A 22099-nucleotide genomic window follows, 5' to 3' on the forward strand; every position below is an offset into this window, starting at 1 on the left:
CATTAGCTACCACTTACAAAATAAGAAACTTCTTTGAAGAATTCTGTAGGCAGAATTATTCTATGGACATAAGCATACATATTTAATGAGTACATTGACAAAATGTCCATAAGCAATCAGTTTATCCTCACAATGGGCTTTCATTTTTTCAATACCAGTCATGAACTTGTTTCTGAGAAGTAGGCCTTAATTCCAAAGAGAGAAGTTATTTGTCCCTACAACAGTCATACCACTCTTACACAGGTCCACAGATGGGTAATAACAGTGATAACTTTTCTTTCATTTGGGGGGGGATTTTTTTCTTTTATTATTATTAATCATTCCATTCATTTACATCTCAGATGATATCCTACTTCCTGGTTACTGCCTCCACCAGCCCCCATCTTATGATATACCACTTCCCAGTTACCCCTCAACCACCACCTATTCCACATCTGTCCTCCCTCTCCCTTTTTCATGTATGAGGAGGCTCTCCCACCCACCCATACTCCCCTGTCCACCACTCCAGCATCCTCCTACTCTGGGTCATCAAACCTACCCATTGCTGTGGGGCAAGGCCATCCTCTGCTACATATGTATATGTAGCCAAAGATCCCTTTAGGTATACTCCTTGGTCGGTGGTCTAGACTCTGGGAGAACTGGGTGGTTAGGCCAGCTTGTGTTGTTCTTCCAATGAGGTTGCAATCCCTCTCCATTCTTCTAGTCCTTTTGCCAGTTCCCCAACCAGGTTCCCTGAGTTCAGCCTGATGGTTGGCTTCAATCTTCTGCCTCTGCTTTGGACAGTTGCTGGCTGGACCTCCCAAGTAACTGCCACACTTGTTTCCTGTCAGAAAGTGTCTCTTGACCACAGCAACAGTATTGGGTTTGGTGTCTGCAGACATGATGTATCCCCAGGTGGGGCCATTCCCCAGTTGGCCCTTCCTTAAGTCTCTGTTCCTCCCCCCCCCCCGTTCTTCCTTTGAACAGGAACATTTCTGGGTTAGAAAACCTTTGAGAAGGGAGGGTGACTCCATCCCTTGACAAGGGGCCATGCTTATCTATTGGAGGTGGTCTCCACAGGTTCTATCTCCCCCTTTTCTGCACATTACAAGTTCATGAAATTTGCAAACTGATGGAACTAGAAAATATCATCCTGAGTGAGGTAACCCAGACATAAAAAAACACACATGGTATGAACTCATTAACCCCAAAGCTCACAATGCTGATGATACAACTTATAGACCTAATAGAGAGAAGAAGGAAGGAAAATCTGGGGGTGGATGCTTCAGTCCTGCATTGACGGGGAACAGTACAATTGGGGAAGGTGGAAGGAGATGGGCACAAGAGAGGGATACAGGAGGAGGAGGGAATAAGGATAGCAGCATCAGAATCTGGAGGACATGTGATAGTGGTACAGAGGATTAAGAAATCAAATAAAAATAGGTAGCATGGGGGATGAGGAACTGGGGATAGCCACTGGAGGGTCCTAGACACCAGAGAAATGTGAGGCTCACAGGACCCATGGGAATGACGTTAGCCATAATGCACAGTGATGATTTTTCTCTCCTGATTTCTTGCATAGCAACTTCCAAGGCAATGAAAACTAGCCAGCATGGAGAAACATTTTAGCATGATTCCATTATGTCTTATATACAAAGAGAATTGTCTTTTGCAACAGGATCTTAGCTTCTAATTCTGGAACAGAAAAACAATGGAATATTGTTTATGGCACCAGAAACTTTGTTGTCAACACTTAACAGAGATGCCAATGGCTTGTGAGATTGGTGTTATCTATCTCTGAAGAACATGCAGAAATTGTAATTTTACTCTCTTAAAGACTTAACTGGACCAAATCTCTTAGTTCTCCATGTCATAGATAGCAGACAAGCTAATTATTAGTCTACTAACTGGAAATAGAGTTAGGGGGCTGCCCTAAGTTCTAAATGCTATATCCATCGATTACTACATCTCTCAACCCACATCAGAGATGGTCCTTTTTGCAGTAGATAACAATTAACAGAGAGGCTGACAACTGGTCTGCATGCACTGAATTAGAGACTGGGCTCAAAATACAAAATTTATGGCACATCTCCTGCCCCAAGGGATCACTGAGGAAAAGGAAAAAGAAAGATAGAAAGAGCCAGAGGTAGTGAACATCTACAGCTAAGCAATACTTTTCGAAATAACAGTTTATGCACACATAAACTGACAGTGGTTCTGACTATATGCACAATATCTGCACCAGATCAGGCTAGCTAAAATCCCAGCATGATTGGAGGAGTTCAATAAGTCAAACTCCTAGCTCTATAGATACTGGTATTTGATGGTTGCTGAGGGGAGATGAGTCAGTTTTCTTCAGTAAGGCAGCCCTTGAAAGATGTGGCCTTATCCATACCCTAATGTGACCATACATGTATATACATACAACTGCACTAAGTAGATTCAGTGGGTTTAAGAAAATAATGCATGAAGTCTGCAGGTAAAATTGTGGGAGTGACAAAAGTTGGAGGGGAGGTTTTGGGGTGGCTTTGATCAAAAGTCATTATTGACATGTCTGAAATTCACGGACAATAAAAAATTAAAATTAAAATTAAGGTCCATGAAATGGACAGGAAACCATGAAGACAAGTGAGTGTGTTTTAAGCTTGCTTTCTGCATCACATTAGGCAGGATAACTACATAGACTTGTCTCCTACTGTGTTGCCTCATCCATACTTGATATGAGGGTTTGTGTCTAGTCTTATTGTAACTTGCTATGCCATATTCAGTTGATATCCCTAGGATGCTCTCTTTTGTCTAAAGGGAGACAGAGGAGGAGTGGATCTTTGGGAGAGGGGAGGTATGAAGGAGGGACTGGCAAGAATGGAGGAAGAGAAAAGTGCAGTCAGGTTATAATGCATAGGATGATGAAAAAAGAAAACCAGTAAAACAATACCAGTGTGGATGTGAGGAGGTTTCTAGAGATTAATATTGAGTCTGAAGTTTCCCCTCCCTCCATTGCACAGATGGGGCAGAAAAGGAAACTAAAGCCCTAAAAAGAGTAAAACAGCCATTCATTAAAATACAAGATTTCAAAATACAGTGATCCTCTCAAAGGTCCTAAACTTCTGTGTGGAGAATCAGCTGCTCTGAGCAAACAGAACTTCTATAATCTCAGCCAAGTTAGAGCTAGTGTGCTAGCTGCTACTGTGTGTTATCCTCATAGAATGGTGAAATATGTACTACACACTGGCCTTGGTATCCACAATAAATGATAGAAAAGATGATAAGAAGAAGGCTTAGCTGCAGTGAGGCTGTATGATGACAGCAATATCATGTGCATTATCACTAGACTACAATAAAACTGCAAAATTGGCAGACATTTGAGGTAGGCAGTGAAGGAATGATGGACTGATCCCCATGCACAGGAAAATGATCTATGTGTGCACCATTGTGGTTGCTTCTTCCAGGGTTTTGTTAATTCTTCTCTTCAGTTTTGAATCCTAAACCAGTATTCAATGTAATATTTATAAGAAAAACATTTGTGAGAAATATTTGCTGCTTTTTCTATGTTGTTTAAAGTGTCTGATCATAAATCTACATGGAAAGAAATTCATATAAACCATTCTTTTTTCAAAACATTGTCAATGGAATTCACCTGATAGTCCTCTTCTTGGTTAATTTTTCCTGATTAAAAAAAAAGGAATTTAGTATGTTACCAAGTAGCCTGCATTGATTCAAAGAGGGAAGAAATACCATGAATTTTCAGAAAGTCCCCTGAAGCAGACTCTGGGAGAGAAAGAATAATCACATTTAACAGTATATATAGTCAGTCTTTTCAACTTCAAAAGAAAAATCTTTGAAATCTGTAGAATATAACTGTAAATGTGTTACCATCTATTCATTAATTTTTCTGCAATGTTGTTTGGGTCTAATAACAGGGAGTCCTGAAGTCACAAAAAGAAACTAAAGTTTCTATATTTAAACTTTTATGGAAATAAAATAAAACAAATGACTGAAGCCATCATATTTACTTCTAGTCCCTGATAACCTTCAGTATCTCCAGGATCTGTGCCTGCATTCCCTGTAGGAAGGTTAGTCAAGTAAAAACAACAAAGCTGCTATATAGCCTCCATTTACAACAGATTATTAAAGCTGCACAGATCTGTGCAGTGGTGGCATATGCCTTTAGTCTTAACACTTGTGAGGCAGAAGGAGGAAAATCTCTGAGTTTGAGGCCACCCTAGTCTACAGAGTGAGTTCCAGGACAGCCAGGGCTACACAGAAAAACCCTGTCTTGAGACAAAAACAAACAAAACAACAACAAAACCAGTGACTTCAAGAATCATTAATACCCCTGAAAGAACCAGAAACTCGAACAATTCTAGTGGCAAATGAATCAAGAGATGATTCATTCTGTGAGCAGCTCTTTCATGCACAGAAAACAAACAGCAAGTGGTATAACAAAGCAAAGAAAACATATGTTTTAAATACCTGCAGCAGCACAGGTAAGAAGAGCACCAACATAAAATCTGATAATTAAAATATTTGATACTTAGAATAATCTTGTTCTGGCAATAGGAAGATGCTATGGATGTTCGAGTGACCATCTCGTCAAGTATAAAAGAGCATTGAGCACAGGGAAGCCAGGTAGCATGGACAGCTATTCACACAAAGCAGCTACTACTGTTCAGGAGTTACACCCCATCCAAGAATGGAACCATGTTGCTGTTGCATATGAAGAAATGTGAGCAGAACCTAAATATGTGCATATATGCTATGGAACAAGAAAGAAGAATACTTGAAATCCATTCCACAAGAGTGCAAAACAATAAAATATTAACTGCTTTTTGTAATTGTAAGAACATGCTTTGAAAATGTGAACCGCCACCAAGTGAATATTCCCAACTCTCCATCAACTCTTTCTTTCCTTTCCCTGTTTAACACAGCTGTAACATCTCATCAACTGGAATATGAGCCTGGACACCAGCCCATATGTGAAACTGAAGGCATAACATTTTTCCTATATATATTAAGTATAAAGTTAAATTTATACACTAGGTACAGCAAGAGATTAAAATAGCCAATGATATAATAGAAAAGGTATAAGATTACACTGTAATAAAATCATCAGCATCAGTGTTCTTCTAATTTGGAGTCATACAAAGTTAAAGTTAAAAATAACTGCTACTTTAGCACACACTTTCCTATCTCCAATGCAAGCCTGACCACAGAAATTATTTAGAATGTCTACTGTGCTGGTTTACTATGCAAATGCTCAGATTGAAGAGATAGATTTTGCTCAAATGGGATCAAGTACTATGGTATAAGATCTCAAATTCTCCCAATGTTTATTTCTCAAAATTCCATGTTGTGTCTTGAAATGCAATGGATTTCAGGTAAACAACATCACAGAAAATTAAAATGTAGATTAAAATAAATAAAGGACAACTTCTATCCTCTTTAGAGAGATGTCATCAAAATAACTAGTGGATTACATGGCCTAGTAATATCCATATCCAATAGATACATGGTATCAAGCAAGCTTCTTGGTATCTCAAGCTAAGCAGAGTAGCCTGAGAACCAGTACCTTTTAATCTCATGCAATTCTCAATTTGATTATTTTTGAGATTTGAACATGCTTGGCCTAGGACGTGGCATTATTAGGAGGTGTAGCCTTAGCAGAAGAACTGTGCCATTGTAGGTGTGGGGTTTAAGACCCTCTTCCTAGCTACCTGGAAGCTAGTGTATGCCTAGAAGCCTTCAAATTAACAACTAGGATTCTTAGCTCCTCCTGCAAGATGCTGCCTAGATGCTGCTATGCTCCTGCCTTGATGAACTGAACCTCTCTGAACCTGTAAGCCAGCCCCAATTAAGTGTTGTCCTTCTAAGAGTTACCTTAGTCACGGTGTCTCTTCACAGCAATGTAAACCCTAAGACAACATGACCTGAGGCCAAATGACTCTGGCTGGGCCCTCTACCCACAAACAACTTGAAGCATGCACTTCCAAACTACTATGGTTTCCATAACATACAGACAGACATGCATTCAGGTCTTTTCCCAGTTGTGTATCTCAAGTATCATACTCTTCAACACACATAATACACTTTTCACTATTAGCACATCTTGAAATACAACAGGCAGCAGTGAATATCCCAATAATCATTAATATCACTCAGCAGTTCTTTATAGTCCACAAAGTAAGAATTCAAATATATCATGATGTAAGAATACAAACACAGGGCCTGGAAAGATGGCTCACTGGTTAAGAGTACTAGTTGGTCTTCCAGTTCAATTCCCAGCACCTACATGGCAGCTTACAACTCTCTATAACTTCTATTTCAGGGGATCCAGCTCCCTTACACATGTGGGAAAAATACCAGTACACATAAAATAAAAAATAAGTTATATTTTAAAAAGTAAACATAAGGGCCAATTCAGCTTCGGACCTAAGGTTCCATCTTTTTTTAATAAGTAGTGTGTGACATCTTCACAATGTGACATTTATCTTGGTGTGAGGTCACAGATGACATTGATCTTCCACCTGCTTCTACTTGCATCTTTCATTCTTGCTCATCACTAGACAAATGAGAGCTCCCATTTTCCCCTGATACAGCACATATTGGGAATGGCTTTTCTGTGTCCTTCCAAAGACATTATTCATCTTCTTTTCTTCAAGACAGCTCAATTACTGCCAAATGGGACTCTAGTTCATGTTTTGGTGAATCATCTAAAAGCTATACTAAATGTAGCTGGATTTTGAACAAACTGGTTCAGTCAGGAAAAGTCTAGTAAGCTAGTTTTATGTCAGTGTGACAAAAGCTAGAATCATTGGAAAGGGAGGAACTTCAATTAAGATAGTGTCTCCATAATATATGACTGTAAAAATATTCTTTTTTTTAATGAGGTATTTTCTTCATTTACATTTCAAATGCTATCCCCAAAGTTCCCCATATCCCCCCCCCACTCCCCTACCCACCTACTCCCACTTCTTGGCCCTGGCATTCCCTTGTACTAAGGCATATAAAGTTTGCAAGAACAACGGGCACCTCTTCCCAATGATGGCCAACTAGACCATCTTCTGCTACATATGCAGCTAGAGACACGAGCTCCGGGGTACTGGTTAGTTAATATTGTTGTTCCACCTATAGGGTTGCAGACCCCTTTAGCTGCTGGGGTACTTTCTCTTGCTCCTCCGTTGGGGGCCCTGTGTTCCATCCAAGAGCTGACTGTGAGCATCCACTTCTATGTTTGCCAGACACCAGAATACCCTCACAAGAAACAGCTATATCAGGGTCCTTTCAGCAAAATCTTGCTGGCATATGCAATGGTGTCAGCGTTTGGAGGCTGATTATGGAATGGATCCCCGGGTGTGGCACTCTCTAGATGGTCCATCCTTTCATCTCATCTCCAAACTTTGTCTCTGTAACTCCTTCCATGGGTGTTTTGCTCCCAAATCTAAGAAGGGGCAAAGTGTCCACACTTTTTTGGTCTTCATTCTTTTTTAGTTTCATGTGTTTTACAAATTGTATCTTGTATCTTGGGTATTCTAAGTTTCTGGGCTAATATCTACTTATCAGTGAGTACATATCATGTGAGTTCTTTTGTGATTGGGTTACGTGACAGCAGATGCTGGTGAGGATGTGGAGAAAGAGGAACACTCCTCCATTGTTGGTGGGATTGCAAGCTTGTACAACCACTCTGGAAATCAGTCTGGCGGTTCCTCAGAAAATTGGACATAGTACTACCAGAGGATCTGCAATACCTCTCCTGGGCATATATCCAGAAGATGTTCCAACTGGTAAGAAGGACACATGCTCCACTATGTTCATAGCAGCCTTATTCATAATAGCCAGAAGCTGGAAAGAACCCAGATGCCCCTCAACAGAGGAACAGATACAGAAAATGTGGTACATTTACACAATGGAGTACTACTCAGCTATTAAAAAGAATGAAATTATGAAATTCCTAGGCAAATGGATGGACCTGGAGGGTATCATCCTGAATGAAGTAACCAATTGTAAAAATATTCTTAATGAGTGATTGATGGGGAAAGGTCCAATCCATTGCAGATGCTCCCATCCTTGGGCTGTTAATACTTCATTGTATAAGAATAATTACTTGCTGAGCACTCAAGTAACCAGCATCACTCCATGACCTCTGCATCAGCTCCTGACTTCAGATTCCTGCTTTTTTTGAGTTCCTGTCCTAACTTCCTTCAATGATGGACACTGATGTTGAAGTGTAAGCAAAATTAACTCTTTCCTCCCTAACTTACTTTTGGTCACAATATTTCTGTGCAGCAAGATTATTCCTAATTAGGCTTAATATTATAGGTTCTCCATAACACAATTAGGTTTAAGAAAAATTCAAGATAATATACTGTAACATTCACAAACTTCCCCTTCGCAGTAACAGGCATTTACATCTAAACTGCCATCCTATTGGGAGGCTTTGAGAATGAGTATCCAAGTTCAAATCTACAGTGATAATTAAAGATATCATTATGAGGAATTGTTTACTGACTTAATGCCAACCATTGATGATGCTTTTATGGAACACAGCTATTATCTCAGTCTTATGAAAGAGGAGGAGGTTGAACCCACAAAGTAATACAATTCAAGGTTTGGCAACAGCTTTCTCATTTCAGATGCTAAAACTGTGTTTCTGCATTTGCCACTTAACTTTTAATATTCCCATTTACATTTTTGTGTTCTTCTGAGATTAATTATAGTTTTTCATAATTCTAGTACCTTATGAAATGATGATTAGGAGAGATGTCTATATCACAATAAAATGTAGTTTAGCATCAGTTTGAATTGGTTTTCTTCTGGCATGGGAACTGCTACTGTGGCTTTCACAAATATTTGACATATGGAAGAGGTCCATTTTTAAAAAGAAAGCACCCAAGTAGGTGAAGGGCTTTGCAGCCCCATAGGAGGAACAACAATATGAACTAACCAGTACCCCCAGAGTTCCCTGGAACTAAACCACCAATCAAAGAAAATACATCGTGGGACTCATGGCTCTAGCAGCATAGGTAGCAGAGAATAGCCTAGTCAGTCACCAATGGGAGGAGAGGTCCTTGGTCCTGTGAAGGTTCTATGCCCCAGTATAGGAGAATGCCAGGGTCAGGAAGCAGGAGTGGGTGGGTTGGGGAGCAGGGGGAGGGACAAAGTGATAGGGGATTTTCGGAGGGGAAATTAGGAAAGGGGAAAACATTTGAAATGTAAATAAAGAAAATATCTCCCGCCATCTTCCTTCTGAGCCCAGCTGAGGCCACTAAGGGTTCCAGAGTGCTCTCCATGCTGCAGGACCTCAGGATCACAGGTGAGTGGAATGCAATATCATCTCCAAAGAATTGCAGAGGGTCTTGTGCTGTCAGGAACAGGACAAAGGAACCCCCCGACCAGAGGCTAGGATCCATTCAGGTCGGGGCCAGCCCTGCCTCTTCTGCATGAACCCGGCCGAAGGTATCTAGGGAACCAGAGGACTCTCCACACCACAGGATCCCTAGCACACCCGGGACCTCCTGATCATCTGAGAGAACATGGGCAATAGAAGCAACAGAGCTTCTTGGTCAGGGTCCCTTCTGGCCTTCATCCTCAGCCAGGAGGCAGAGCTGAGACCCAGACCTCTGGGCATATTCTTTGCCAGAGGAGAGTCTGCCTACAGGGAGAGTTCTGACCCTAGAACTCAGGAGGTGGATCAGAGCTCCAGACTGCTGGACACCTGCTCTGACAACTGGAACTCAGGAGAGAGTTGGACTCCCAGGAGTGCTGACAGAGAATCACAGGAGGATCAAGCTCCAACCAAAGACAGCTTGAACATTAACACCAGAGATTTCCAGATGGTGAAAGGCAAACGTAAGAATTTAATAACAGAAACCAAGAACACTAGGCATCATCAGATCCCAGTATGCACACCACAACAAGTCCTGGATGCCCCAACACACCCGAAAAGCAAGACACGGATATAAAATCATATCTCATGATGGTGGTAGAAGATCTTAAGAAGGGCATTAATAACTCACTTAAAGAAATAAAAGAGAACACTGCTAAACAGGTACAAGCCCTTAAAGAGGAAGCACAAAAATTCCTCAAGAAATTACAGGAGAATACTGCTAAACAAGTAGAAGCCCTGAAAAAGGAAACACAAAAATCCCTCAAGGAATACAGGCAAACACTGCTAAACAGGTAGAAGAAACACAAAAATTTCTTAAAGAATTACAGGAAAGCACAAACAAACAGGCAATGGAATTGAACAAAACCATACAAGATCTAAAAATGGAAATAGAAAAAATGAAGAAAACCCAAAGGGGGACAACTCTGGAGATAGAAACCTCAGGAAAGAAATCAGGAACCACAGAGGCAAGCATCAGGAACAGAATAAAAGAGATGGAAGAGAGAATCTCAGGTCCAGAATTTCATAGGAAACATGTACACAACAATCAAAGAAAATGGAAAATGCAAAAAGATCCTACCTCAAAACATCCAGGAAATCCAGGACACAATGAGAAGACCAAACCTATGGATAATAGGAGTAGATGAGAATGAAGATTTTCAACTTAAAGGACCAGCAAATATATTCAACAAAATTATAGAAGAAAACTTTCCATACCTAAAAAAAAGAGATGCCAATGAACATACAAGAAGACTACAGAACTCCAAATAGACTGAACCAGAAAAGAAATTCCTCCTGACACATAATAGTCATAACAACAAATGTACTAAATAAGACAAAATATTAAAAGCAGTAAGGGAAAAAGTCAAGTAACATTTAAAGTCAGGCCTATTAGAATTACATCAGACTTCTCACCAGAGACTATGAAACCCAGAAGATCCTGGACAGATGCTATACAGACACTAAGAGAACACAAATGCCAGCCCAGGCTACTATACCCAGTCAAACTTTCAATTACCATAGATGGAGAAACCAAAGTATCCAATGACAAAATCAAATTCACACAATATCTTTCCATGAATCCAGCCCTTCAAAGGAAAAAAAAAAACAAAAAACAATACAAAGATGGAAATTACACCCTAGAAAAAGCAAGAAAGTAATCCTTTAACAAACCTAAGACAGCCACAAGAACAGAATGCCAACTCTAGCAACAAAAATAATAGGAAGCAACAATTACTTTTCCTTAATATCTCTTAATATCAATGGACTCAATTCCCCAATAAAAAGACATAGAATAACAGACTGGCTTCAGAAACAGGACCCAACATTTTGCTGCTTGCAGGAAACCCATCCCGGGGAAAAACACAGAAACTACCTCAGAGTGAAAGGCTAGAAAACAATTTTCCAAGCAAATGGTCCAAAGAAACAAGCTGAAGTAGCCATTCTAATATACAATAAAATTGATTTCCAATCCAAAGTTTTCAAAAAAGACAAGGAGGGGCACTTCATACTCATCAACAGTAAAATCTACCAAGATGAACTCTTAATTCTGAATATCTATGCTCCAAATACAAAAGCAGCCCCATTCATTAAAGAAACTTTAGTAAAGCTCAAAGCACACATTGAACCTCACACAATAATGGTGGGAGATACAACACCCCAATCTCACCAATGGACAGAAACAGAAAATAAAGAGAGACACATGGACACTTATAGAAGTTATGAAACAAATGGGTTTAATAGATACCTACAAAATATTTTATCCTAAAACAAAAGGATATACCTTCTTCTCAGTACCACATCATACCTCCTCCAAAATTGAACATATAATTGGTCACAAAACAGGCCTCCACAGATACAAAAATATTGAAATCATCCCATGCATCCTATCTGATCACCACGGAAACAGGCTGATATTTAATAACATTATAAATAATAGAAAGCCAACATTCATGTTGAAAGTGAACAACACTCTACTCAATGATTCCTTGGTCAAGGAAAAAATAAAGAAAGAGATTAAAGACTTTTTAGAGTTTAATGAAAATGAAGCCACAACATACACAAATTTATTTGACACAATGAAAGCAGTGCTAAGAGGAAAACTCATAGCTCTGAGTACCTCCAAAAAGAAACTAGAGAGAGCATACACTAGCAGCCTGACAGCACACCTAGAAGCTTTAGAATGAAAGGAAGAAAATTCACTCAAGAGGAATAGATGTCAGGAAATAATCAAATTTAGTGCTGAAATCAACCAAGTGGAAACAAAAAGAACTATTCAAAGAATCAACCAAACCAGGAGCTGGTTCTTTGAGAAAATCAACAAGATAGAGAAACCCTTAGCCACACTAACTAGAGGGTACAGGGACAGTATCCCAATTAACAAAATCAGAAATGAAAAAGGAGACATAACAACAGAACCTGAGGAAATCCAAAACATCATCAGATCCTACTACAAAAGGCTATACTCAACAAAACTGGAAAACCTGGATTATATGGACAACTTCCTAGACAGATAACAGGGACCAAAGTTAAATCTGGATCAGATTAATGACCTAAACAGTCTTATATCCCCTAACAAAATAGAAGCAATCATTAATATTCTCCCACCCCCCCCAAAAAAAACCAAACAAAACAAACAAACGAACAAAAAACCAGGACTAGATGGGTTTACTGCAGAGTTCTATCAGACCTTCAAATAAGACCTATTTCCAAATTTACTCAAACTATTCCACAAAATAGAAACAGAAGGTACTCTACCCAACTCATTCTATGAAGCCACAATAACTCTAATACCTAAACTATACAAAGATCTAACAAAGAAAGAGAACTGTATGATAAGAACTTCAAGTCTCTAAAGAAAGAAATCAAAGAAGATCTCAGAAGATGGAAAGATCTCCCATGCTTATGGATTGGCAGGATTAATATAGTAAAAATGGCTATCTTGCCAAAAGCAATCTACAGATTCAATGCAATCGCCATCAAAATTTCAACTCAATTCTTCACTGAATTACAAAGGGCAATTTGCAAATTCATCTGGAATAACAAAAAACCTAGGATAGCAAAAACTATTCTCAACAATAAGAGAACCTCTGGGGGAATCACCATGCTTGACCTCAAGCTGTACTACAGAGCAATTCCGATTTAAAAAAAAAAAAAAAAAAAAAAGCATGGTAGTTGTTTTAATCAGGGTTTCTATTCCTGCACAAACATCATGACCAAGAAGCAAGTTGGGGAGGAAAGGGTTTATTCGGCTTACACTTTCATACTGCTATTCATCACCAAAGGAAGTCAGGACTGGAACTCAAGCAGGTCAGAAAGCAGGAGCTGATGCAGAGGCCATGGAGGGATGTTCTTTACTGGCTTGCCTCCCCTGGCTTGATCAGCCTGCTTTCTTATAGAACCCAAGACTACCAGTCCAGAGATGGCACCACCCACAAGGGGCCTTTCCCCCTTGATCACTAATTGAGAAAATGCCTTACAGTTGGATCTCATGGAGGCATTTCCTCAACTGAAGCTCCTTTCTCTGTGATAACTCCAGCTGTGTCAAGTTGACACAAAAATAGCCAGTACAGTAGTGGTACAATGACAGACAGGTAGATCAACAGAATAGAATTGAAGATCCAGAAATGAACCCACACACCTATGGTCACTTGATCTTTGACAAGGGAGCTGAAAGCATCCAGTGGAAAAAAAGACAGCATTTTAAACAAATGGTACTGTCACAACTGGCAGTTATCATGTAGAAGAATGCGAATTGAACCATTCTTATCTCCTTGTACAAAGCTCAAGTCTAAGTGGATCAAAGCCTCCACATAAAACCAGAGCCACTGAATTTAATATAGGAGAAAGTGGGGGGAAAGCCTCGAAGATATGAGCACAGGGGAAAAATTCCTAAACAGAACAGCAGTGACCTGTGCTATAAAATCGAGAGTCAACAAATGAGACCTCATAAAATTGTAAACCTTCTGTAGGGCAAAAGATTCTGTCAATAAGCAAAAGACCACCAACAGATTGGGAAAGAGTTTTTACCAATCCCAAATCTGATAGGGGACTAATATCTAATATATACAAAGAGCTCAAGAAGCTGAACTCCAGAAATTCAAATAACCCCATTTAAAATGGGGTACAGAGCTAAACAAAGAATTCTCAAGTGAAGAATACCAAAGGGATGAGAAACACTTGAAAAAATGTTCAACTTCCTTAATCTTCAAGGAAATGCAAATCAAAGCAACCCTGAGAATCCACCTCACATCAGTCAGAATGGCTAGGATCAAAAATTCATGTGACCGAAGATGCTGGTGAGAATGTGGAGAAAGAGGAACACTCCTCCATTGCTAGTGGGATTGCAAGGTGGTTCAACCACTCTGGAAATCAGTTTGGCGGTTCCACAGAAAACTGGTCATAGTACTACCGCTAGATCCATCAATACCTCTCCTGGGCATATCCCCAGAAAATGTTCCAAGTGGTAATAAGGACACATGCTCCCTTATGTTCATAGCAGCCCTATTTATAATACCCAGAAGCTGGAAAGTACCCATATGTGCCTCAACAGAGGAATGGATACAGAAAATGTGGTATATTTACACAATGAAGTACTACTCAGCTATTAAAAACAATAAATTTATGAAATTCTTGGGCAAATGGATGTATCTGGGGGATATCATCCTGAGTGAGGTAACCCAGTCACAAAAGAAGTCACTTGACATGCACTCACTGATAAGTGGATATTAGCCCAGAAACCTAGAATTCCCAAGATACAACTTCCAAAACACAAGAAAATCAAAAAGGAAGACCAATGCATGGATACTTCATTCCTCCATAGAATATGGAATAAAATATCCATGGAAGGAGTTGCAGTGACAAAGTTTGGAGCTAAGACTAAAGGATGGACTATCCAAAGACTGCCCCACCCGAGGGTCCATCCCATAATCAACCACCAAATGCAGACACTATTGCATATGCCAGCAAGATAGCTGTCTCCTGTGAGGTACAGATATAAACAGAAAAAAGTGCCTGACAAATACAGAAGTGGATGCTCATAGTCATCTATAGGATGGAACACAGGGCCCCCAATATAGGTGCTAGAGAAACTACACAAGAGCTGAAGGAGTCTGCAACCTTATAGGTGGAACAACAATGAACTAATCTGTACCCCAGAACTCATGTAGTAGCTGCATATGTAGCAGAAGATGGCCTAGTCAGCCATCATTGGGAAGAGAGGCCCCTTGGTCTAGCAAACTTCATATGCCCCACTATAGGGGAATGCCAGGGCCAAGAAGTGGGAGTGAGTGGGTAGGGGAGCAGGGCAGGGTAGTGTATAGGGGACTTTTGGGATAGTATTTGAAATGTAAATGAAGAAAATACCTAATAAAAAATGTGGATAAAAAAAACTATGTAATAAAAAAAGTCATCTCATACATACATCACAGTGCCCTCCCGCTTCTCTTCCCAGTCCCTCTACCCCAGATAAACTGCTCCTCCTTTTCCTTCAAAACAGGGCAGGCCTCTCAAGGATATCAGTGAAACATGGCATATCAAGTTATAACACCAGGCATATCCCCCCATATTAAGACTGGTCAGTAGGGGGAAAAGGGTCCCCAAAGCATACAAAACAGTTGGAGACATTTCCAGCTTCCACTGTTAGAATTCCCATAAAAAGTCTAAGCTTCTCAACCATAGCATATAAACAGAGGACCTGGGTAAGTCCCATACAAGCCCCTTGATTGTTGTTTCAGTCTCTGTGAGCCTCTATGAGCCCTGGTTAGTTGATTCTGTGGTCCATTTTTTTTTATGATGTCCTTAACTTATCTAGCTCCTACAACCCTATCTCACCCTCTTCTAAAGGATTCCCTGAGCTTTTCCTAATGTTTATCTGTGGTTCTCTGCATCAGCTCCTATCAGTTTCTAGATAAAGCCTCTCTAATAATGATTATGTTAGGCTCCAGTCTACAAGTATAGCGGAGTATCATTAGGAATCATTTTATTGACTTTTTCTGGTGATGAGAGAATGGTCTCCCCTTCATGGTATGACTCTCAAGTTGGACCAGTCATTGGTTGGACACCATGCTTAAGAAACAATATTCAACATCCTCACCCATTAGGGAAGTACAAATCTAAATGTCTGAGATTTCATTTAACACCTATGAGAATAGCTAAGATCAGAAACATGAGTAACAGCTCATGCTGGTGAGGGTATGAAGCAAGGAGGAACACTCCTTTTCTGGTAGGAGTGCAAACTAGTATGGCCACTTTCAAAATCAATATGGTGGCTTCTTAGAAATTTGGGAGAGATCTATCTCAAGACTCAGCTATCTCCATTTTATTTGGACTAGGAACTAAGTTCATACAGAAGAGTAGAGAACTACACATTATTTGGAACAAAATGGTAAAGTTGGAATCATTAATTTTTGCAACTACCACTTTATAGGACATAATCCTGGGTAGTCAGAGGTTAGTCCTCCAATAGTAGGAGGATATATGCTCTACTACTAGCTTGGGAGACAAGCAAATTTTCTAGACTTGACCACATACCCATTAATTGTAAATGATGGGGACTGGAAACTCAGAGAAACCTTTTTCATCACACAGGAAAAAAAAAAAAAAAAAAAAAAAAAACAGGTCTGGTCCTTACGAAAGTAAAGAGCTGCATTCAGTTGTCAAATAAGCTTTGAGAAAGAGCCCAAGCTCTGGGTGGCAAGGCATGCTAGATGACTTAAGAGACCCTGAATAAGGAATTATTTGTGCTCATTTCTATGAGTCAATGACTGGGATAACAAGTAATTGTTTAGATACTGGAAATGAGGCTGTTTCCTTCAAACCAAGGGACTCCCATGTATGACAGAATCCTAGTGTTTCACTCTTGCATCCTATGTTCTCATAGCTCAGTATATCCTAAAGGAAGGCATGACCCATGCAGCAAATTCACACTTTTTAAAAAAAGTTATAATTGAGTGATTGTTTTGGAAGCATGTATATTAAAATTGGACTAATATAGAGAAAAGGAAGACATGCAAATTCTTGAAACATTTCATATTTGTGTTCATATGGTCAGCACTAACAAAAGTAAACATGTTTTCTAACAACAAAACACACAAAAATAATCCCTCAAGGTACTAGGTATAATACCTTAAATCTTAATAAACAAATTAAATTTAGTTTTAACTTAATAAGTTAAACAAAGATGTTTATAACTATTAAATTTCTATGGTACCATGGGTTTTCTGTGTTTTAGATACCTTTCATTTAAATTGATCACATTACATTCCAGCCCCAACCCCAGACATAGAGCTCACATAAACATCTTTGTCAAGAGTTACAGGTGACTCAGTACCTTTTGTCAGTTAGATACCGGCTTCTTGTTTCAGTGCTAGAAGTGTTCCCAAATATGTAGTCACTAGAGGTTTCTATGTACATCCTGTTATTTACTTTATGAATATTTATCTTTGACTCTGCCAGGAAACTAGGTAAACTAACTACAGATTTCCACTCTCTCTTTGTTCATCCGGACATAATCCCTTATGTGCTGCAGTCTTTCCACCCCCATGCCCTGCTCCCATCTCCTGTAGATCCCACAGATCTAACCTCCCTTACCAACTCCTTGATCTATCCCAGCCTGCAACTCCAGCAATGTTAACCCAAAGGCCAGTCCTGTCAGAGAAACAAATGGGCTGACTGGGTATTTGCCTCCCCTTCTGTCCTTCAGTCCCAATTGCCTCAGACTCAACCCCAGGTCCACATGCAATATAGGACTAATATCTAAAATAAATAAACAAGACAATAATTTGATATTAAAACCCAAAGTAATCCAATTAAAAATATGGTACAGATATAAATAGAAAATTATCAATAGAGGAAATTCAAATGGTTGAAAAATGCTAAAAGGAATGTTTAACATTCTTAGCCTCGGGGAAATGCAAATCAAAATGACTCTCAGATTCCATTTTACACTTATCAGACTGGCTAACATCAATAACCCAAGTGACAGTTCATGCTGCAGGGGATGTGGTGCAAGGGGAACACTCCTCCATTGCTGGTAAAAGTGCCAACTTGTACAGCTACTGTGGAAATCAATATGGCAGTTCTTCAAAAAATTGGGAATTGATCTACCTCAAGGTCCAACTATACGACTCTTGGTCATATACTCAAAGGATACTTCATCCTACCAAACAGACACTTTCTCAACTATGTTCATTGTTGCTTTTACTCATAATATCCAGAAACTGGAAACAACCTAGATATCCTTCACCAGAAGAATGGATAAAGAAATTGTGATACATCTACACAATGCAGTACTACTGAACTCTTAAAAAATGACATCTTGAAATTTGCAGGCAAATGCGTAGAACTAGAAAAAGACATCCTGAGAGATGTTACCCAGACACATAAAGATAAATATTCTATGTATTCAATTATATGTATAGGTATATATATTAAGTATAAAATAAATGATAATCAGACTATAACTCACAATCTCAAAAAGGTCAACTTTAGAAAAAGGGACTAGAAGGAACATATGGATCTCCCTGGGAAGAAAAAACTGAATAGAACAAACTATGAGCAGAATTGGGATGTGTTTTGAGGGATGCCAATGGGAATGAGAATGGGAGGTTTGAATGGGGAGGAAGAGAGGATATGTGGTTGAGGGAGGGGATATGGGGAAAGACAGCTAGAGTTGCAGGACGTTTAGAAGGTGATATGGAAACATAGTGCAATAGGAACTCCCTAAAATATTGTGAAGGCAGTACTAACAAATCCTCCAAATTGTGAGGGAGTCAGAGTTCCAACTGGACATTCATCACCAAACAGAGCTTGCAGTACAGGGAATGAATTACATCCAATTAAGTTGTTGGCCAAAGTGGTACCGTGGAAATCCCCAAACAATCTGAGCAGTAACCAAGATAATGGGTTCATATCTGCAAATGGACAGCAAGACCCTATCGCTTAACATAATGCCCACACAACGCACTGAACATGGAGAGGTAGAGCCTACATAGAACCTCCACCTCCATCTTCTAGTGTCTTTGGTAGGGGAAATTACTCTTCAGACTACTGAAAGAGAAAGGTAAATACCACCTAGCCACAAAGCCTTTGATCTGCAATCTTTTCTGCTTACAAAATATGCTAGCACAATGGTGGTACAGGGCATGTAGGACCATGTTACCAAAAAGACATAAGACCCGACAAGGTTGAATGATCTCAGACACCAGGAATCCCAGAAATATGAAACAAGTAGGAGAGGAGGCACTCTATATCTGTATACCTGCTTTGGAACATAGCCACTACACCCAACCGAGAGGACCATGCAAATGCATATGACCAGAAGGAAAATTGTCCTGAATCTGGTATTTTTATTGTATGTTAGTTGACAGAAAGACTGAACCTTAGGAAAACTGATATAGAAAGACTAATGCTAAAATAATTTAGGCCTCACAGCCCCTATTCATTTCACTCAATTCTGAAAAGTCACTGTCTTTAATCTAAAAGAAATCTATTAAATCCAATGACTCTCAAAATGAGTTTTTATTAGTAGTTATCAGAAGTTATAAGTGTCACAACTTTCTTGACAAGTGAAGCTGAAATATAAGAAAGCCCTCCACCTTTCATGGAATCAGTATTTAACTAGAAATGTGGTCTATTATAGAGACTTAGGAGTACAAACTAGCTCAATTCAGTGAGCATCTCTCAAGACTGCACTCAAAGATCACCTCATCTTCTTACTTTCATCTTCCTCGTTCAATGAGAGTTCATTAAAAGTGACAGATTTGCATGTCAGTACATTCAGATATAACTGACACTGAAACAGCATTAACATGAATGAATTATTGCTAGTATTTTATGAGTATGTTTAGCACAAAAGGACAAGTTTGGATCCACTCTCTTACCTTCTCACCCTTTCATTTTATACTATGCAGGAAAGCACCTCGTATATATCACCAAGTCTTGCACACTTCTTAGTAAATTTTTGTTCACTATAAATTATATGTTCTGTGTCATTTTGTTGTGGTAGCACGAATAAGCTCAAATAGAATATCAAATAGAGTGAAACACAATGGTGTGGCACTTTATAGATTAAGCAAGAAAAAGTCACTTCTACCTGGGATATTTTTTTCTCTCTTCTATCAGTTACTCTATCACATGACAACTCATATAGAAGAGATTTAATGGAGTAATGGAGTTATGTAGCAGCCTATTCAACAAATAAATGTGGTCTATAGATCAGATCAACTGAGAACAAAACTTGCTAACAAGTACTCATAGGAATTTGGAAGAATCTCTGCTATTAGCTAGCTAACTGTGACTACAACTTCTTGAGATCTTAAATCTAAACTAGCCAGTTAGCTCCTCCCAAGCTCCTGTACATCTCAATGTGATAAAACTGCTTAGTTTTAATAGTCTTAATTTTTTTTAAAGATTTATTTATTTATTTATTTATTTATTTATTTATTTATTTATTTAATGTAAGTACACTGTAGCTGTCTTCAGACAGCACCAGAAGAGGGCATCAGAACTCATTACAGGTGGTTGTGAGCCACCATGTGGTTGCTGGGATTTGAACTTCAGACCTTCGGAAGAGCAGTCGGGTGCTCTTACCCACTGAGCCATCTCACCAGCCCAATAGTCTTAATTTTATTTGTCACATGACAACAGAAAACTGGAAACTAACTAACATGCTATTTGTACAGACAATTGAACCAAATGGACAATAACTCCAGTCTATCACCATAAGGTATATAAATAACAACAACAACAACAACAAAGCCAACCTAAAGAAATGGTGAACAGATCTGAACGAGAAGACATGGCAACAACTTAGCCTTATAACATTATTCCCAAAGTGTTTGGATTTGAAGGATCAACCTTAAGTATTAACAGAAGTGAAAACAGTCTACTGAAAAACTGTGTAAGAGGAGTGTCATTACCACAGGTTGAGGAGAGTGAGCTCTGCCATGACTGCAGTCTCTCTCTAGGTTTCAACTGAAGGAATGATTGCTCATTCTTATACCTGCTGCTGGCACTATGGGACACCATCCCATGATCCTCACTAAAATCTACAGAGAGTGAGAGGGATAACATCTTCTCTTTATAAAATTAATGTGCCACAATTATTTGCTATAACAAAAACATACTGTATACTATATAGTAGCATTTCTCTTGTCCAAACCAATCATTTTCCCTATATAATCAAATATTATAATAAAGAGTAAAGTAAAATTACCTCATTAGAAGTAGTCTACTGGCACAGCAGAAGTGTTCTGAGGTCAAAAAATTATCTCATTGAAATTGTTTTCTAAAATTTGTAACAACAAAAATAATGCTAAGATTAAAGCATTTTTGAAATGGTTATTTAATAAATATTATTGTAACTAATAAAAACGTTATAAATGTTTTATAGATTAATTTAATACCCTAAAATAAAATGTCTGAATTTCGACACTATTTCTTAAATATTGATTTGTTTTTTGTTTCTCTTTTCTAAATGGACATTTAACACCCATGTTAAATGTTTTGCCATCATACCAAGCTTCTGTGTTTTAAATAGTCAGTAATTCTAAAATTCTGTTAAGAGAGTAATGCCTACTTGGAATATTCCTACTAGTATATGTAGTGATTATAAAGTTGAATTTGGTCTCCTAGATAAACGAATAGTGCATAATGTAAAACTATGATAGTTTAAAATTAGTTACAGAGTTTTCTGCAGAGGATAAAAAGCCAGATATTTTGCTAATGACTAAAAGGAATAAGAAGACATCAAAGATTGCATCATGATTTAAAAACCAGGACTACATAGAGGCATATCTCCCACACTCCTAAGAGGTGGTGAACTTTCTCAAGTCATCTGAGAGAACTTTCATGTGGACTTTGAAAACTCTTGATGATACTCATCTTTAACACTACTGATGATAAAGTACCCCAAATAACTAATTTTTCTCATATTTTTGTTTTTTAAATACTTTTGCGGTTAGATGGTTAGATTTTTAGCATTGTTTGTGGTATCTAACATTTAACCTCCTTTATTTTTAAGTAACAGAATCATACTAATCTTAAATTCAATGAAGTTACAAATGGAGATATCACATCCTTTCATTTAATCACACCTTCTTGTTACAGCAGGTTGCTTACCCTAAACCCCATTTAAAAATTTTAAGTTCTTTCATAGTTTTTAAAAATATTCTCTCTCTCTCTCTCTCTCTCTCTCTCTCTCTTGTGCATGTGTGTATGTGTGTGTGTGTTTCTCTC

The 22099-nt window shown here is 38.7% G+C and overlaps 1 protein-coding gene across 15 annotated transcripts in view; it reads right to left on the bottom strand.

Annotated features, from left to right (window-relative positions):
• The window catches only part of Sntg1 (syntrophin gamma 1), an 878005-nt gene that overhangs the window by 541104 nt on the left and 314802 nt on the right, over positions 1-22099 (bottom strand). For 5 of the 15 annotated variants that reach the window (XM_085835546.1, XM_085835535.1, XM_085835540.1 and 2 more), the window contains 2 exons: positions 21078-21149; positions 10443-10486 (listed from right to left, as the gene is read on the bottom strand). The exons of the other annotated variants lie outside the window; for them this stretch is intronic. The gene's annotated coding sequence lies outside the window, so the exon portion shown is untranslated. The remainder of the gene's footprint in view (positions 1-10442; positions 10487-21077; positions 21150-22099) is intronic. 15 annotated transcript variants of the gene reach the window in all.

This window comes from Mus caroli, unplaced genomic scaffold (genome assembly GCF_978045245.1).
Source record: "Mus caroli unplaced genomic scaffold, Mus_caroli_1 scaffold_1, whole genome shotgun sequence".
NCBI lineage: Eukaryota > Metazoa > Chordata > Mammalia > Rodentia > Muridae > Mus > Mus caroli.